Source organism: Hipposideros armiger, unplaced genomic scaffold (assembly GCF_001890085.2).
Source record: "Hipposideros armiger isolate ML-2016 unplaced genomic scaffold, ASM189008v1 scaffold_630, whole genome shotgun sequence".
In the NCBI taxonomy this organism is placed as follows: Eukaryota; Metazoa; Chordata; class Mammalia; order Chiroptera; family Hipposideridae; genus Hipposideros; species Hipposideros armiger.
Window position 1 is genome coordinate 91,817 of NW_017731980.1, and position 18,407 is coordinate 110,223.

An 18,407-nucleotide genomic window follows, 5' to 3' on the forward strand; every position below is an offset into this window, starting at 1 on the left:
TATAAATGTACCACAGTTTCTTAATCCAGTCATCTACCGATGGGCATTTCGGTTGTTTCCAAGTCTTGGCTATTGTAAATAGCGCTGCAATGAACATAAGGGTGCATATATTTTTTTCAAATTAGTGTATTGGATTTCTCTGGATAGATACCCAAGAGTGGAATTGCTGGGTCATACAGTTGTTCCATTTCCAGTTTTTGAGATACCTCCATACTGATTTCCATAATGGCTGCACCAATCTGCAGTCCCACCAACAGTGCACCAGGAATCCCTTTTCTCCACAGCCTTGCCAGCCCTTGTTGTTTGTTGATTTATTGATGCTAGCCAATCTGACCGAGTGAAGTGGCATCTCATTGTGGTTTTTATTTGCATTTCTCCAAGAGTCCTTTTTAAATTAAGAACTTCTCCAGATTCATTTTGTGATTTTAAAGATTTTTATTTTGCTTAATCAAAGCATGAGAATGCACAAAAGTTTTCATTTAAAAAATTTTAATTTACTCTTCATGAATAACAAACACATCCCAAATTCCAATGCCTTAAATCCCAATGCTAGTGGCATATTATATTTTCCTACTTGGGGAATTGCATTTGTTTGAGACAACAGAAGAGGTAAATCATATTTTCCTTAAGGTAGAACAATAGGTTTAGGAGTCTTGTAAATAGAAATCTAATGGGGGTTCTTAAAAAATTCTAGGAATAACCCTTCAAAAAAGTAAAAAACAGATCAATGATTTAAAACTTTCAGGCCTACATCAAGAATGTGTTGTTCTTTGGGGGGAAAAATAAGCCTCAATTTTGGCAATTAAAAAAAGACATTCAAGTTATATTTGAAGAGAACTGAACAGTTACTATTCATTCAATGATTTAAAAATCATAAAAATAGGCACCACTTTAGAAAATAAGACCTAGCATGAATTGTCCTCCTTAGTGGAATTACCATTTTAACTTAATATTACAATGCAATCTCAAAATTTTAATTTATTAATATAACTTCCATCAACATCCTGGCACTGTTTTTTGTAGTCATAGACCAGCTAACTCTAAAAATTTTATGTGGAAAAAAATTGATCCCAGAACAGGTAAAATATATTGAAAAATAAAGTGGGCGGAATCATTCTGCCTAGTGTTAAATCATACCTTGTAGCTACAGTAATCGAGACAGCGTGGTGTTGGCAAAACAATAGACGCAGTACAATGGAATAGATCAGGGGTCGGCAAACTTTTGAGATGGAAGAGCCGCCAGGGGTCAGCAAACTGTGGCTTGCAAGCCACATGCGGCTCTTTGGGTACGTACATGTGGCTCTGAAGTAAAATTGAAAATGAAAATAAAACTATCATAGTTTCATTTATAAAAATTTTTAAAAGATATTGTTGACATAATGGTGATTATGTAAAAAAATATTTATGGCTCTTGAATAATTTTTAAATTGTTGTGAGGGACAGGATTGGCTCTTCCAGGTGTCGGCCAACTTTTGAGACGGAACGTACCCAAAGAGCTTCATGTGGCTCGTGAGCTGCAGTTTGCCGATCCCTGGAATAGACCATTGAACCCAGAAATAGAACTACACAAATATGCTCCACTGCTTTCTCACAAGGATGCAAAAACATGTCAGTGGAGGAATGGTGCTGGAGCAATTGGACAACCATAGAAAACAAAAATAACTGACCCAAATCTCATACCTTCACACAAAAATTAACTAAAAAAATGGGTCACCAACTTAAATGAGAAATGAAACACATAAAACTTTAGAAGAAATTTTTGAGAAATTCTTCAGGAACCAGGTTTGGGGAAGCAGGCTTAGACATGACACCAAGACAATCTATAAAAGGAAATATGGATAAATTTGGCCTCGTCAAAATAAATACTTTTGTTCTGTGAAAGACCTTGTTCAGAAGATTGAAAAACAAGCTACAGACTAGGAGAAAATGGTTGTATACCACATATCTGACAAAGGATTAGTATCTAGAATATATAAAGACCTCTCACAACTCAACATTAAAAAAAATCCAATTAGAATATAGGTAAAAGATATGAACACTTCACCAAAGAGGATATACAGACAGGAAATAAACACATGAAAAGATGTTCAATATCATTAACCACTGGGAAATGCAAAATGAAACCATAATGAGATATCACTACATACCTATCAAAATGGCTAAAAGAAAAAACAATGACAACACAAAATGCTGACAAGGATGTGGAAAAACTGGGCCATTCATATATTGCGGGTGGGTGATTAAATGGTACAGGTTCACTGTGAAAAAGCATTTTGGCAGGTTCTTATAAAACTAAATATGCAACTCTCATACGACCCAGTAATTGCACATTTTGGGCATTAATCCCAAAGAAATGAAAACTTACATTCACACAAAAACCCGTACACATGTGCTTATGGCAGCTTTATTTGTAATAGCCAAAACCAGAAGTGGCCCAGATGACCTTCGATGTGTCAATGGTTAAATAAATGGTGGTACATCTACACCAGGGAACATTACTCAGCAATAAAAAAGGAGATATTGATATACACAACTTAGATCAATCTACAGAAAATTATGCTGAATAAAGAAAGCCAATCCCAAAAAATTACATGTTGTATGATTCTATTTATATAATAGTTTTGAAATGACAAAATTATAGAAATAGTGATCAGATTAGTGGTTTCCAGGGGTAAAGATGAAGGGGGAGGAAGCAGGTGTGTGTTGTTATAAAAAGGTAACAGAAGGGATTATAGTGATGAAATTATCAATATCAGTATCTAGATTTTTACATTGTACTATAATTTTGGAAGAGGTTACCATTGGGGGAAACTGGGTAAAAGGTATACAGGATCCCTCTGTGTCATTTCTTACAAGTAACATGTCTATGATTATCGCAAAGTAAAAAGTTTAACTATAAAAATATTGAATTTGGAATTAAACACAGAATACAGTGCAATTAAATTAATAGGGAAAATGAAAGAAAATCTACTCGCATTAATTCCATATTGTTTTAATCATTATTCCCGCTAATCTTTCCAAAACATTATTGACATAGCTGACATAATATCCTTAGCATATACAATTTGTGATTCTACTAGAGTATTTGATGTTGGTAAATGAGAATTCTTTCTGTTAATACTTAAATAAAAACTGATATAAAAGAAATTTCAGGACTAAAACCCATCAACGCATGACAATTTAGGTATCTGTCATTAGAAATGTACTCTACTTGTTAAAGTGACACTTCTCCTTAGCTATTCCCATGGCACACTCCTTGATCTCCTTCATGTCTTGCCTTAAATATTTAACTCTCAGTGAAGCCTTCTGTGACAACATGATTTGAAATGGCAATGTCCTTCTTCCCACACCCTATTCCTTCAATCCTGTTTTAATTTTCTCCATAACACGTTACCATAAAATATACTGTGTAATTGTTTCTTTTCTATCTCCCCATGGTAGGATGTAAACTTCATAAGGGTGGTAATTTTTGTTTGTTTCAGTCACAGGTATAATCCCCAGTGCCTGGAATAGTACATGACGTATATTGAAGGCATTCAGTAAATATCTGAATAAGTGAATGAGTAAATGAATGAAATGGAAATTTTTTTCTTGGTGAGAATACAAATACTGGCTCTATGAGAGTGATAAAATCCAGTTTAGAGGAAATAAAGAGTGATAAACCCTATAATGTATACCCAATATACTGTATTGGAATTAGTTTTTGAAATCTTTTAGATGCATTTACAACATAGAAAACTGTTTAAGATCAGTAATTAGGACTGCAGTGTTGTTAGCATAAGGAGTAACCTTGGATTAAAGATATGACCTTGAAAAATAATTGACCATTGGAGAGCTATTGCTAATGAATTTCCATTAGTTATGGAAGAGCTGGAAGTTGCTTAAGTTACAGGTGAAGTGAATTTCAGAGAGTTCTTGTCAACTTTAGTAACATGGCATCTGCTATTTGGTTAACATCTGAAAGAAAACACCAGTTAGTGGAAACTGATTCAGGAAGGAAGAGGCATTCCTATTAAACGAAGTTGGACCCTGGATGTGGTGTTTACATTTATGCTGAGAAGAATGATGGATTAGGTATCAGGAGACTCCATCCTCCACCACTGTACTCGACCCCTGTCTGCTGAGGCAAATAAATTAGACCTCTGTTGCCTCATCTGTAAAAAATTAGTGCCTGGATTAGACTCTGAGCTCCTCAAACTAGGCCACATTGCTTTATTTATCATAGTGATACCAGTGCCTGGCATACCGTTGATAATTAATACAGGCCTATTAAATGAATTAAGTAATTATATAAAAAGTTACAAATTGGTCTCCGAGAAAGTGTATCTTTTCTTGACTGAACTACAGCTCTCCTCTCTCAGGGAAGCGTATCCTTTCCTAATGGGCCTGCAAGGTACTAACTGCCCATAAGAGCTAGGAGACTGGGTCCAGGAATTCCTCTGTGCATTGAATTCAGAAAATAATAGCAGAATTGGGTTCTAGGTGTCATTAGCTATTTTGACCTAATGCCATGCAGGTGAATCTGAGGTCAAGGGTGTTTGAAAGAAAAGCTCCAACCTGAAACTGAAGGTGATTCTTTTTATCATCCTTTGATAATCCCTCATTCTCGTATTCACCCCTAAAAACTCAAAAGGTAAAGGCACCTTCAAACAATGCCACACTTCCTAAATGTAGAACACCAAGCTCTTCTGAAAATGTCAAATGTTAAATGTACTTAATATCATTTCTGGATGGACACACAAGAAACTAGTACTAATGGTCGCCTCCTGGGAAGGGAAGTAAGGGATTAGGGTCAGGGGCAGAAGGCTTATTTTCTTTTATGTTCCATTATACCTTTCGAATTTTGTTCTGTGAATATATTTCTTATTTGAAAAGTAAATTTAAAAATAAATATATTAGATGTGGTCAATAATCCTTTAGGTTGGCTAAAACCATTGCATTTCAAAGCATTTATTATTTACTTCTGCAGTCCTTAATATTGCTTACCTTTGCTCCTTAGAGTATGTGTTCAAAAAATGTGTTTAAACAAGGAAGTTTGTGAACATCTATTATACAATAAGCTTTACAAAAGGTGATTATACAACGTTTACAGGCTTTCCTTTATTCTAGTAAAAATATTACTAAGGACAAAAGTACTGGGAACAAGTTGTTAAGTTAGTAAGCATCAGGAAACAAGAAAGAAGAAAAATTAGCTATGCTTAGATGTAGAAATCAATATCGCTCAGTCAAAGCAAGGATTTACATTAACAGCAGAGTGGCGATAAATGAAATGTTATCTTGTCAGTACCACCTCTAACTTATTAGCTGACCTGTGGTTAGACATTTAATATTAACATGTCCCATACTCATAATAGCCAAAAAGTGTAGACAACCCAAATGTCCATCAGTGGATGAATGGACAAACAAATGCGGTCTATCCACACAATGGAATATTATTCAGCCATAAAAGGAAAAAGTAGTGATGCTACATAAAGTATTCACATGCTATAATGTGAATGAACCTTGAGAACATTATGCTACCGTATTTGCCGGCGTATAAGACGCTTTTTTGGCCCTGAAAAATATGCCTCCAAGTGGGGGGTCGTCTTATACGCCAGGTACACTTCAGATAGACTGCCCATAGTGCTTGCCCCGTGCCATAGTGGCCTCCCGATGCCCGCCCACTTCATTCCACATACCGTTCAGGCATCAGCAGCGCTGCTGGGTATATGCTCGGCTGTTATGCGATTTGGCTGTTATGCGATTTTACCACACTCGCAAAATCGCACACAGCCGACCATATAACAAACTCCGTATTTTGAGTGGATATGTTAGGGGGTCGTCTTATACGCCCAGTCGTCTTATACGCCGGCAAATACGGTAAGTGAAAGAAGCCAGACACAAAAGACCACATACTGTATGTTCTGTTCATATGAAAGAACAGAATCGGGAAATTTATGGCGACAGAAAGTACATTATTGAGTGGTTGTTTAGAGCTGAGGAGGTGTGGGCCTGGAGAGCTCAAGAGTATGGGGTTTCTTTCCGAGGTAATGAAAATGTTTGAAAATTGCCTGTGGTTATGGTTGCACGTATCTGTGAAAAATCTATACTAAAATCCACTGAATTGTACACTTTACATGGGTGGTATGGAATGTGGATTATATCTCAATAAAACTTCTTTAAAATGTGAAAAAAATGTTAAATGCCCCAATTTCCTCTTTGACTCTAAAGTCAAACAGTTCTCACAATGAAAGTGAGATCCAGAATATTCACTCATGACCATTGTTTTGAAACAACTAAGAGTGAAAGAAAACCAAGGAAACCATTTGCTTAGTCTTCTTATAGGTTTGCATCATTATGTATTGTATTCAATGTGATTCATAAATTACTGATTTGCTGATTAGGATTTCACAATTTAATATTTATACAATGGAATATTATTCATCCATAAAAAGGAATGAAGCGTATTATTCAGCAAGGACTATTCATGGCTATTTATTTTTCATTCTTTCGAATAAATGTACATATGGAGACCTGCTGCATGTCAGGCACACTGTGAAAGAACTAGGAGAATGGGGCCTCCCCTCAAGGTTTATTTCCCTTTCTTCCTAGAAGTACAGTTCTTTCTATGGTACATGACAAAACTTAGTACTACTCTTTGAAGAAATCCATATAATACAGCAGACATAGTGTGCCCAGGCATAGTACATCCATTCGATTCTCTCCCACGAAAATGAAACAATGATCAGATTTGAATCCTGGGTTCTCCTGCTCATTTTAAAGTCTGATAATCAAAAAGTTCAAGGCAGGAAATTAAGGTATCAGGTATAGTTACTTGCTATTATCAGTGAGTCAGATAAAACTTAACAGAATACTGTACTTCAGACATCACATAGAGCTGCATGTACAAGTAACAGTGAATCAATGTTTTTTAGGCTTGTGCATACATGGATATTTCCACAGCTGCGGAACCAACTACTGCAGAAGTACATGCTGAGCACAACATCTACAATTTAGTAAAGCTGGAAAGAATTTTATTTTTGTAAAAACTAAATGGGGTGTGGCTCATTTTCTTGCCAAAGGGTTATTTTATTCCAAGACACTGGTGTCTGCTGACCTTCATTTATAGGCTGAGCAATGTTCTATTTACGTAAAATTAACTCATAGTGGGCACTTTTTTAGGATGCAATAATTATTGCAAAGAAATAACAATGTTTAAATTTGATTTGTTCTTAGTTTAGATTTGATTATATTGGGTTATAAATGAATGTCTGTTCGCACAAGTTTTAAATTTAGAAATTATTTGATGTTGAGAAAAAAGGGCATATTTAAGTTCATTTTCTACATGTGAGAATATTTTTAGGTTTCATGAAATCCAATATTACTTGTGTGTTTCTCTTTTACTAGAATGTAGGAGTGTCTGATCCATCTTTGTACCTCTAGCACCTGACAGTCTTCATTAAACTTTTTTTTAGTTGAATGAATGATGAAGCCATTCCACAACTCGACTAATTATGGAATTGTCCATATTACTATCCTGGGCTAACTATTACCCCATCTGCAGTTTGTAGTATCTTAACATATACTTGAGAACTTCGGGCACATTTTAAAGTTTTCCTGAGTTTTATATCTATTTATAAATGGCCTATAGGCTTTCTTCTACATAATACTTACATATTTCAAGGTACTTGACATATCAACCATCTCTTCAGCTTTACAGAAGTCTTCTGTGGTTAGGGAAGTTTTCCTCCTTCCGTTAGCACCTATAAATATATTCTAGGTTTCTGTTTTTCAGAGGGCTAAACACTTTAACTTAGGATAAGACACCAAACATATGGGTTGACTTTTATTTTTAAACATGTAAATCTATCAATATAACTTTTCTGTTACCTATACCTAATGATAGTGTTTTAATTATATGACAAAATATAAAAATTTAATTATTCATAAACACTGGTAAAAATGATTCAACTGTATCTTTAAACTGGAGATCCACAAACAGCTCAAAATATCTGTGGACTGTCAATGTCCTTGATCGTTTCTTGGATTTTCCTTTTAAAAACTTCCACTGGTGGTAGGGGCGGGGGTTGTGGTGGCGGCCGAGTGGCTCAGTTGGTTAAGAGGGCGAGCTCTGAGCAACAGGGTCGCCAGGTCAATTCCCACATGGGCCAGTGAGCTGCGCCAGAGCTGAGCTGCTGAGAGTGTGTGCTCTTAACAAGGTTGCCAGTTCGACTGGGGCATGGGATGGTGGACTACATACCTCCCCTCCCCCACCTCCCCCTAACCCCCTGCAACTGGACTTGGAGCTGAGATTGCACCCACCACAACTAAGATTGAAGGCCAAAAACTTGACTTGGAGCTGATGGGTCCTGGAAAAACACAATGTTCCCCTTCCTCAATTCCAAAACACTGTTCCCCTCCCCAATTGCCCAATAAAATCTAAATAGAAAACTTCCACTAGAGCAAAGAATGGACATTATAAATTTAAGATTAATATATTTTGGACTCACCCATTTCTAAAGGCTACATGTCATCTTGGAAAGATGCTGATTTAATTTATAACCTTTTGACTTTCCCAGCATTTTAAGTTTTCACCAATTTATTTTTTCTTTTCTCCTATTTTTTCAAATGTAAACTTTTTTTCACTTGTTTTATAATTAGTTTCAGGTGTACAAAACATCATAATGATTAGACATTTACACACCTCACTAAGTGATAACCCCAACAATTCTACGACCCACCTGACACCGTGCATAGCTATTACAATAAAAGATAAACTTTTAAATTCTACATTTCTACTATTATAGAAACACTGAAGAACTCGAAGCTTCTTTTTCCTCCCCACAAAATCAGGCGTCAACATTACCTATTACCTTTCACCCTGACCTAAGCAATATTTGTTAGTGGCAATGAGATTATAATGGTGTCTGTAATGTATTAAAAGAGTCATGTTTTGAATTCTCCTTTGAGGGTAAACTCTTCAGATTGCTAGAAGGCATATCCTCACAAAAGGGTAAATTAAATGGTAAATAGGTTTCTTAGCTAAGCCAAGCTGGAACTTCGTTAAAATCCTCCACAGTCAAAATGAAAAGCAATATTTTCACAATGCCATTAAATAAAAAAGAAAGAATAAAGTATCTTATTTATCTTGAGTGGTGATACTTAAGGAAAAAGGGTTTGAATTAGAGGAAAATGAAGAAGTAGATATAAATACCTGACCAAGATCATCTAACGCAACATTAACTAACATGTAAATGGGAACATTTATTAAGCACCCACTATACGCTAGTTTTTAATAAATGTTCTCTTTTAATTCTAAGGCCCACACTACAAACAAGAGGTACCGTCCCCATTTTATAGATGGAGAAATTGAGGTTTAGAGGGCTTAAAAGAACCTCCCCAATATCACAGAGATATACAATAACAAAACTATTGGAACCCTTATTTCATGATAAAATCCATCCTGACTATGAAACATAGCATGTACATGATCCCTCTGAAAGAAACAAAAAAGGAGGTGGTGAGCATCAGTTGTCAGGTCTGACAAACCTTCCACATCACTTCTGGATCATTATGGAATGCTCAGACTAACATGGTCCTTAGTGAGACTGGTGAACTGGGAGGAGAAAAACATCAGGGAAAGGTCTGTGAAACAGCATGGGATACGTTTAGAGAGGGATATGCAGTGTAGAATGAGCCATTCAGATATACAAAATATTCATTAAGTCAAGTGTTTGTAATTTGGGGAGTCACCATAGTAGGCACAAATTATTTAAGCAATCTGAATGAAATATAAAATTTTGAGTTTTTTGAGTGATGTCATTGTAATTTAAGGGACCAAAAGCCTGAGATTCAAAAAGCCTATCAACAAATACAGTCATTTAACCAACTTTAGGATTAAGTTTTTTTAGCTACTTAAGGTTTATAGTCACAAATAAGCTCAGTATTCTTGAACTGAATTTTATAGAAACCCGAAATCTATAAGCTACTTAAAAAGAAACCTGTCTCCCTTCCTCCACTAACAGTTCAGTTCCGTTTCAAAAAATAGAACTTCCTATGATTGTATACCACACAGGACTCTACTTCATCCTGCTTTGCACCTGTTAACTAGATCAGAGGAAACCAAAATACTTCCAAGACATATACTTTACCTAAACTAGCACCAGTTAGTTTAGTCACTTATGATATACTTTATAAAGAATAGCCTTTTTTTTAGTGCCACTGTGAAATTAAGGCTCTTTTTGCTTAAGCCAATGTTTAAATTTCACAGATTGTCAAAGGAATTCATCTTTAAAAACAAGAATCCTTGCAATTTCTTTTCTACATATTATCTCAAAAAATAATCAGTCACAAAGTTCTTGCCCAAGAATATTCCCAGAAGCATTACCTATAAGATATTGATGTATTACCGAATTGTACACTCGAAACCTATGTAACTTCACTAACCATTGCCATCTCAATAAACTTAAAAAAAAGATACAGAAACAGCATAAACTTCCAACAACCTGGAATTAGTGAAATAAATTATGAAATGTCCATCATATAGAATATAGACTATCATACAGTGATTTTAAACATTTTCAAAAATATCTGATTACATGAAAACATTTTCATAATGTAATAAGTGAAAAGAATGGGAACTATATATACTGTATGATTCTGACTGTAAAAATATCTAACTTTCTCTCCAAGCAGGAAATAGATAAAAAATATGAACAGGTGGTAGGTGGTACAATTATGAGTAATTTTTATTTTCTTCCATATAAACCCTTTTGTTTTCCTCTAAGGTTTTTACAATGACCTTGTATTTCTTTATTCCAAAGTAAAGTGTTAAAATTATCTTAAGTATGCACACTTAAGACATTTTCCCAGCGCAGATTGCTAAATCATACATATTGACTTTTAAAGCAATAGGATATACCCTAGGAACCATTTCCTGTCATTTTCATCTTTGAGAAAACACTTTGCAGTCTACAATGGTAATTCTCCTTGACCTGAGCTACAAGCCCCCAAAATATCAAAGAAGAACATAAGAAATGGCAAAATTGGAATATGCAAGCAAATTATGAAATACAAAAAAAGGCTTAAAAATTATGTTAATGTATGAAAGAGTGTATTATTTAGTGTCAATAGCAGAATGTCAATCTGAGTGCATACTATGTAATCAGAGCATATAACGTAGAACACAATAATATCAATATTGAAAGTTATGATACTCTTCATAAATTTTATAGAAAGTAAAACTTTACATGTATACTTTATATATAAATATTATATACATAAAACAGCTTAGAGAATCAGAGTTATATTTTCAACAAATGGGTTAAAAGATTACAGAAAATGATTTGCTATTAATCTTTAAACCAGAGATGGTAGTAATAAAAGCTCAGACTTTACAAAAAGAAAGTGATTTCTATTAGCAAAAGGAACCCACTCTTCAGAACTAGACCTATGATGCCAGGTTATGTTAAAAGTCCTTTAACCAATGGCTTTCTGCTTATTTCATTTTAATTAAGTACTATCACTTTACAAATGATGTTTTAACAAATGTCATCAAACATAATTTTAACCAATGAAATAAAAATGCATGCTAATTCAAAGAAAAACAGTTAAAAACCATCATATAATTGGTAAGATGATAATAAACATTGAAAATTAATTCCAAGTTAATAGTTTTGAGGGTGGCGTTGAAAATGACCCATCTTAAAATAGAAAAAGAAAATGGCCCATGTAGCCCAACACGCTTGTTTTTCAAAGATCTCCATTAACTTCTCACCTTTTCTGTGTTAATGAGCGCATATCATTTAAATGTACCGATTATTTCCTTCATTATGTGCATTATTTGCCATACCTGCATGTTGCCCTCCCTTAGAGTGCACTTATAAGGAGAAATACTTGATGTTTCATCAACAATTTTACACCTCCTATTATGAGCAATCACAAAATCAGGAATGAATGAAGATATGCGACCAGATTCTATAGCGATGACCAATGAACGCCAAACCACTGCTCTGTAATTCTCGCGAAGAGTAAAAAAAAAAAACACAAAAAGCAAAAAAACCACCTCTACATTAATGGCTTTAACAGGCTACTTGACACAATATTTGAGGGGATAAAAAACATAAGAAAGTATTACATATAGGTTTTTATTCTCTTGTTAACAACTATTTCTCTTATTTTTCATTATATTATATCTGACTTCATTTCTCCTTTGCTTGTAAATTTGGATGGCTGGAGAACATTTACAGAGAGGTAAAAACGTGAAAAGACTTAAGTGATGAGAATTCTACCATTTCTATAAACTCGTGTTAAAGCGCTAGTGTTTCTATGGTATACTACTACAGTACTTTGAATTTTTATATAGCACCTGTCTGCTGAAGAGCCAAGGCTTACATAGCTCACTCATCCTGTCAGCTTGCCTGTGAAATACATAGATTGGAAACACATGGCTAACAAAAAATATAAAATAAAATCCAGATATCAACGGAGAACTTCCATGATTTACTTAAGATGGCCTATCTGTCCAAACTGTAGAGGACTAAAAGGCCTTGAATTCCATATTCAATGCCTTTTCCAATAAACACCACTACCTCCTTACCATCAAACAAATTTCGAAACTGGTCAGAAAAATTAAACTTTCTCACAATATACAATCAGTAGGCTTATTGTACCAAAATCCTTGTTAAGGAATGAGAATAAACAGTGCCTCTATATTTTTAAAATTAGTTTCAGGTGTACAAAGCAACGTGCTAGTTAGACATTTACATCCCTCACAAAGTGATAACCCCCCCAAATCTACTACCCCTCTGACATCGTATATACCTGTTACAATTCCATTGACTATATTCCCTATGCTGTACTCCACATCCCATATAAAATTATATAAAATTATAGTTGACATTCCATATTATTCTACTTCAGCCTCAGGCAGTACCTCTATATTTAAAAAAACTAGCATTAATCATGGAATAAGCCACTGCTGATCATCAATTTGTCAACAAGGTATTTAGCTTGGTTCAATATTAAACGTTGAAAAATGGGGCCGACTGGGTGACTCAGTTGGTTAGAGCACAAGCTCTGAGCAACAGGGTTGCCAGTTCGATTCCCACATGGGCCAGTGAGTTGCGCCTGAGCTGAGCTGCCGCTGAGCTGCCAAAAGGCAGGCCGATGGCTCAGCTGGTGAGAATGTGTGCTCTTAACAAGATTGCCGGTTTAACTCCTGCATGGGATGGTGGGCTGTGCCCCTCGCAACCAGACCGAAAATGGCCACTGGACTTGGAGCTGAGCTGTGCTCTCCACAACTAAGATTGAAGGACAACAAGTTGGAGCTGATGGGTCCTGGAAAAACACAATGCCCCCCTTCCCCAATTCCTCAACACTGTTTCCTTCCCCAATGAAATCTTTAAAAAGTTGAAAAACGAACAGATAAATATAACTGAAATAAGCCAGTCTATAACTATTTGAAAAAAAAAGAAACCCAGCAAACCAAAAACTTTGAGCCATGCCTTCATTTTATAAATGAGAAAATGCATGGTATCTGGCACATGTATGTACTCAATATTAGTTACCAATATAATTTTAAGTGGCTTACTCAAAGTCAAACTCTAGAATCTAGTTCTTCTGAAGCTAAGTCAACGTATTTCCCCCTTAGTATTCTAATTTTCCTTTAACCAGCAATGCTTTTTCATCCCTAAAGCAGTTTATACTCACTATAGTATTTGTCTTTCAAGCGCTAAAAATAAGGCAAATTCAGCATTACTAATCATATTGGATTTTCTGAAACGGCCTCACCTCCATAACTACCTACAACTTGGCCCAAGTATTATCAGATCTTCTCCTGAGAATGACATTTCATGATCAGTTTTTTTGGTTTTATATTTCTAAGCCATAACTTTAACCAAAGCACTCATATAACTAAGAACAGCTAGTTGTGACCACTGGTATCTAAAAGAGCTTCCAACAGTGTAATGTATCCAAAAAGCTTTTGAAACTTCCAACACACTGAACATACATTGCATGTTATATCACTCTCTAGAATTATAGACTCAAAACATGATCTAGCTGTTTTCTTCTAAACTGAGTTTCATTATTTTTACAGATCAAATCCCCCCCAGTAATCACCAAAAGAAAATTTACCATATGAACAAGTACAAAATGATTCTAAAAACAGATACCCAAGTCTTCATGTATTTATAGATGTTCAATTTTATACCAGCTACTTCTGGAATCTGTACTAAATAGCAAGAACAAACAGTTTGGCATACACATTCCACTTAGATTAGTCTACAACACAATAGCAAATTCATGAATTTATCATATGTGCTAAGAATATTATGGCAGTAAATTTCTTGGAAGGGCAAGCAGAAATAATGCCTAAAACAAAATATGGAATAATGGCAAGTGGACTTTCTCCTTTTCCCCTGTCAGTTTCACCAAAAATAATAACTTCAGTGCTCAAGCACCATGGCCAAACTACCCCCTTCTTTTCAGTAAAAGTCATCCTATTTGCCCAGGAGCAAAATTTTATTTGGTTTCTGATAGTGCCCTGGATACTGACATTCTGCCAATATAAATAGTCACAGTCAAATCTGATGTGCATGTAACCATTTGTAGAAGAGACTTAATCTCAATCAAGTAATACTCACTAGTTATAATTAATCCTTCTACACAAAATGCCATAGACTACATATTTTTAGCAAGTGAATCTCAATGATGGTGTCAGACTAAAGACCTTGGACTTCAATGTTGACTGGCTTTATTAAGTCAAGGCAAAACATAATTTGTTTGGCTCCCCACCCCAGGTAGAGGAAAAGGTCAGAAACTTGCTAGATCTAACAGTAGAAATTAAGAATTAGACTTATAATCCCCAAATTTTAATAAACCTGGGTTCATTAGATCATACCATTGAAAAATGAAGTCAGCAATGCAGTCAGTAGTTTTAAATGATGACATCCCAAGAGAATGAAATGTTGTGGACTGAGAGCCTAGTGATGATCCTGTTTTGACATGAGTTAATATTTAAAAAGCTTGTGTCTTAAGAAAAGATGAAATACTGCCATTTCCAACAACATGGGCAGATCTTGAGATTATTATGCTAAGCAAAATATGGCAGACAGAAAAATCAAGAACCATGACTTCACTCATATGTGGGATATAAAACTGAAAGCAACAAAAGAACAAGACAAACAAACAAAGAAACAAAAACTCATTGACACAGACAAAAAAGCTTAGTGGTTACCAGAGGGTAAGGGGGTAGGGGGGTGGTAGAAGAGGACAAAGGGGATCAAATATATGGTGATGGAAGGAGAGCTGACTCTGGGTGGTGAACACAAAATGTGATATATAGATGATATATTATAGAAATGTACACTTGAAATCTATATAATTTTACTAACCAATGTCACTCCAATAAATATAATTTTTTTAAAAGTTTATGTCCCTACCCCTTTAACCTAGTTGGATACTTGTACTCTCACTTTTTTGAGGTTAAATATTATACTAAGAGTTCAATCTAAAATTATCACCTCACTGCCACTGGGAGGCGGGAGAAGGGAGGGGGGTGTCTATCTGCCAGAGTAGTTACCTCCAATAACTCAGGTGCAGTTTAAATCTACTTCCAACTAATGTGTGCCCCAAGGCTGTCAGAACTATGTGCTAGTAGTTCTAGTTTTTAGGCTCAGAATCCCATGCACAGCAGGAAAATGAGTGCTCCAGTCATTCAGAGGTTGCTGCAGTAGATAAACGGTTTTTGGCTAAGGCATACAAAGGCAAAATCTCTTAAATGTTCCCAGTTTCATTGTTAGCTGCCCTAGTTCTTTTCAAAGCTGAATTTATGTATTTTTGTAAGTAAGTAAAGCTTTTAAACTCCTGCCCTCAGAGATTCCTCTGCCCTTTTCTATACTCAGCAGTATATAATCTGAAGAGCAAAACTGCCACGTTTTTTGCAACAGCAACCTTAACTTGGGCCACAGGGGCGGGTATTGGTCAAGATGGGAGTTGTTTCAGTACCTTCTCATTATTCTACCAAACTTTTAACAGGTAAAGACCCAACCAGCTGGATTTGTCAAATTTAGTTTTTGTGCCTGATTTGTGATCCAATTAATTCCAAACCACAAATAACTGATGGTTAATTTTAGTCAAGAGATGATCCACCATCTTCAAACAGATGCCTAATATAGAGAACACTACAATTAGAATATAGGCCAGACCCAGGAATATGGACAAAGCCTTCTGTTTTTTTAACACTATCTTATGGGATATGGCTTCAAATCTATCATTTAGGGATGAAATGGGGCATGAATAAAAGGACGATTTTCCTAGAAAATAACTAGTAAGATATTGTTAAAATTCAGAAAAGACATTACTAGATTTCAGGCCTGTAAGGGACATGTCCCAGCACAAACGTATTTCAAACCCTTATTTTAAAAACAGCTCTTGTTTTTATTTTGGATAAAATCTGAGCACCAAATTACCTCTCTGTTTCCCTCATCCAAATCCAAGTAGAATTCCCTTGAGTAGAGACTAGTTCACAGTCCCTTTCTCTTTTTTGTCGCTATAGTTTTTGGAATATGGCCTTCAGCCATTACATTCCAGTTTTAAAGTCAAAAGAAGTCACATGACCATTACCCTAGGGGCATCAGAGACTTGGGGCACGTGATGCCCACTGGCAACCGTGGGACTTCGGCCACTTCGTTGGAATTCACTGGAAACTCTATCTCCAGGATCAAATTCAGGCTCCCAAATACATTGTGACATCCAGTTAAGTGGAGTACGTGCTTACCTCTCAGTAGTTTTTAATTTCAACTACCTTCCTACCTACTGTGCCGCCAGCCAGTCTCTCTATCCCACACCCCATCCCTCGTAGCAGGCCAGGCACATCCAGCATCCCGTCTGTTGGATCCTAAATGACTAGGCTCTCCAACCCAGTTAGTTCTAAACGCAACCTTAGGCACCACCAGGGATGTGGTGCAGATCAGGTGAAGAGCAAGAAGCATCGCGTCAGATCGCGTTAACCCCACCCCACCTCCTCGGTTGGGGTCACCTTCTGCCTAGGAGCGGGGCCGTCGGAGCCGCCCGCACACCAGGGCAGTAGCAGCAGCGGCGGCGGCAGGGGTGGTCGGCGTTCCCCCCTCCCCCACCCCTCGCCTCTCCTTAGGGCGCTTAAGTACTGCGGGTGGAGAAAAGTAAACACCGGCAAGTGCAGCTGTGTGGGGGTATTACTCCTCCCCAACCACCCCTTCGGCTCTGTTTCCCGGGGCGCCCCGAGAGATCCTCAGCCGCCGCTGCCCAGACCACGAGCTCCGGTTTGCAGAGGCAGAGGAGCTGAGAAGGGAGCCGACGGTCGGCAGGGTCTGGAGGAGAGGAGAGGACTTAACGGCCCGGGAGATGTTCGGCTACAGAAAGGAAAAAAGTGCTTACTCATAGGGAGACGCGGTGCGATCGCTACGCTCTCACTAAGGGAAAGGGAAGCAGGCAGGAGGCGGGCCACCGGAGCCTCGTGCCCTCCCTTGGCCGCGGCACTCCCCAGGGCCCCGGGCCGGCGCAAGCCCGCGCGGTCCCCTGAGGCGGCCGAGCGGGAGCTGGAGGCATCGCCGGCTGCCGGCTCCGGGATTTCCTGAGTCCGGAGCAGGGCGGCGGTGGGGCGGGGTGGGGGTGGGGGAAGGTGGTGGCTATGGCTGGAGAAGGACGACGGAGGGAAGTTAGGCGTTCGGTTTCCACTTCGGGGCCGCCACCACGGAAAGGAAGAAGGGCAGGGTTTGCCGTCAAGGACTCCAGCCCAAGGTTGGCAACAAGTTAGCATCAACTACTAAGAAAGCACCATCTCTATAAGTGAAGAGCAGAAAACGTGGTTGCGGCGGGTGCAGTTCGTGGGGAACACTGTCCCTCCCACCTATCCCTGATGGGAACGATCGCTTTGGCGCCTACGGGCTAGGGCTGAGATTTCTCCAGGCCCCCTCCGCCCCGGACCTCCGTGCGAGGCTTGTTCCTGCTGAGGTTCTCGGAGATGCTCTCCGAGACCTGGACCCACTCCTGCCCACGCCCAGGCACTCCCCCCCACCCCTCGTGGTGACAAAGCACTTACATAAAGTCTCAGTGTACCGGATCTCGCCCGACAGCTTCCCACCGACGCGCTCAAACAACTTCTCCCTCTCGAAATCTTTGCGGCTGCGGTTCTAAAGCCAGCGCTCCCTCCCCTCCGGCCATCCCCTCCGCCCTTCTGGCGCCGCCAATTGGCTCGAGTGCTGCCTGCAGTCAGCCTGGGAACCAGGAACAGGATTGGGCCACGAGCCTGTCACATCAACTGGGTGGGGAGCTGGGAGAATAATCACCGGGATGGGCGCCCGGGAGGGATGGGGACTAGAACTGTGCAGCTGGGAGCAGACATTGGTCCCCCGCCTCTGCTCCTCCCTCTCCCTGCTTAAGAAGAG

At 37.9% G+C, this 18,407-nt stretch overlaps 1 protein-coding gene across 3 annotated transcripts in view; it reads right to left on the reverse strand.

Annotated features, from left to right (window-relative positions):
- PLS3 (plastin 3) overlaps positions 1–18,177 on the reverse strand; it is a 91,124-nt gene extending 72,947 nt beyond the window's left edge. For all 3 annotated transcript variants that reach the window (XM_019625487.1, XM_019625484.1, XM_019625485.1), the window contains exon 1: positions 18,062–18,177. The gene's annotated coding sequence lies outside the window, so the exon portion shown is untranslated. The remainder of the gene's footprint in view (positions 1–18,061) is intronic.
- Between the last annotated feature and the right edge of the window lie 230 nt (positions 18,178–18,407).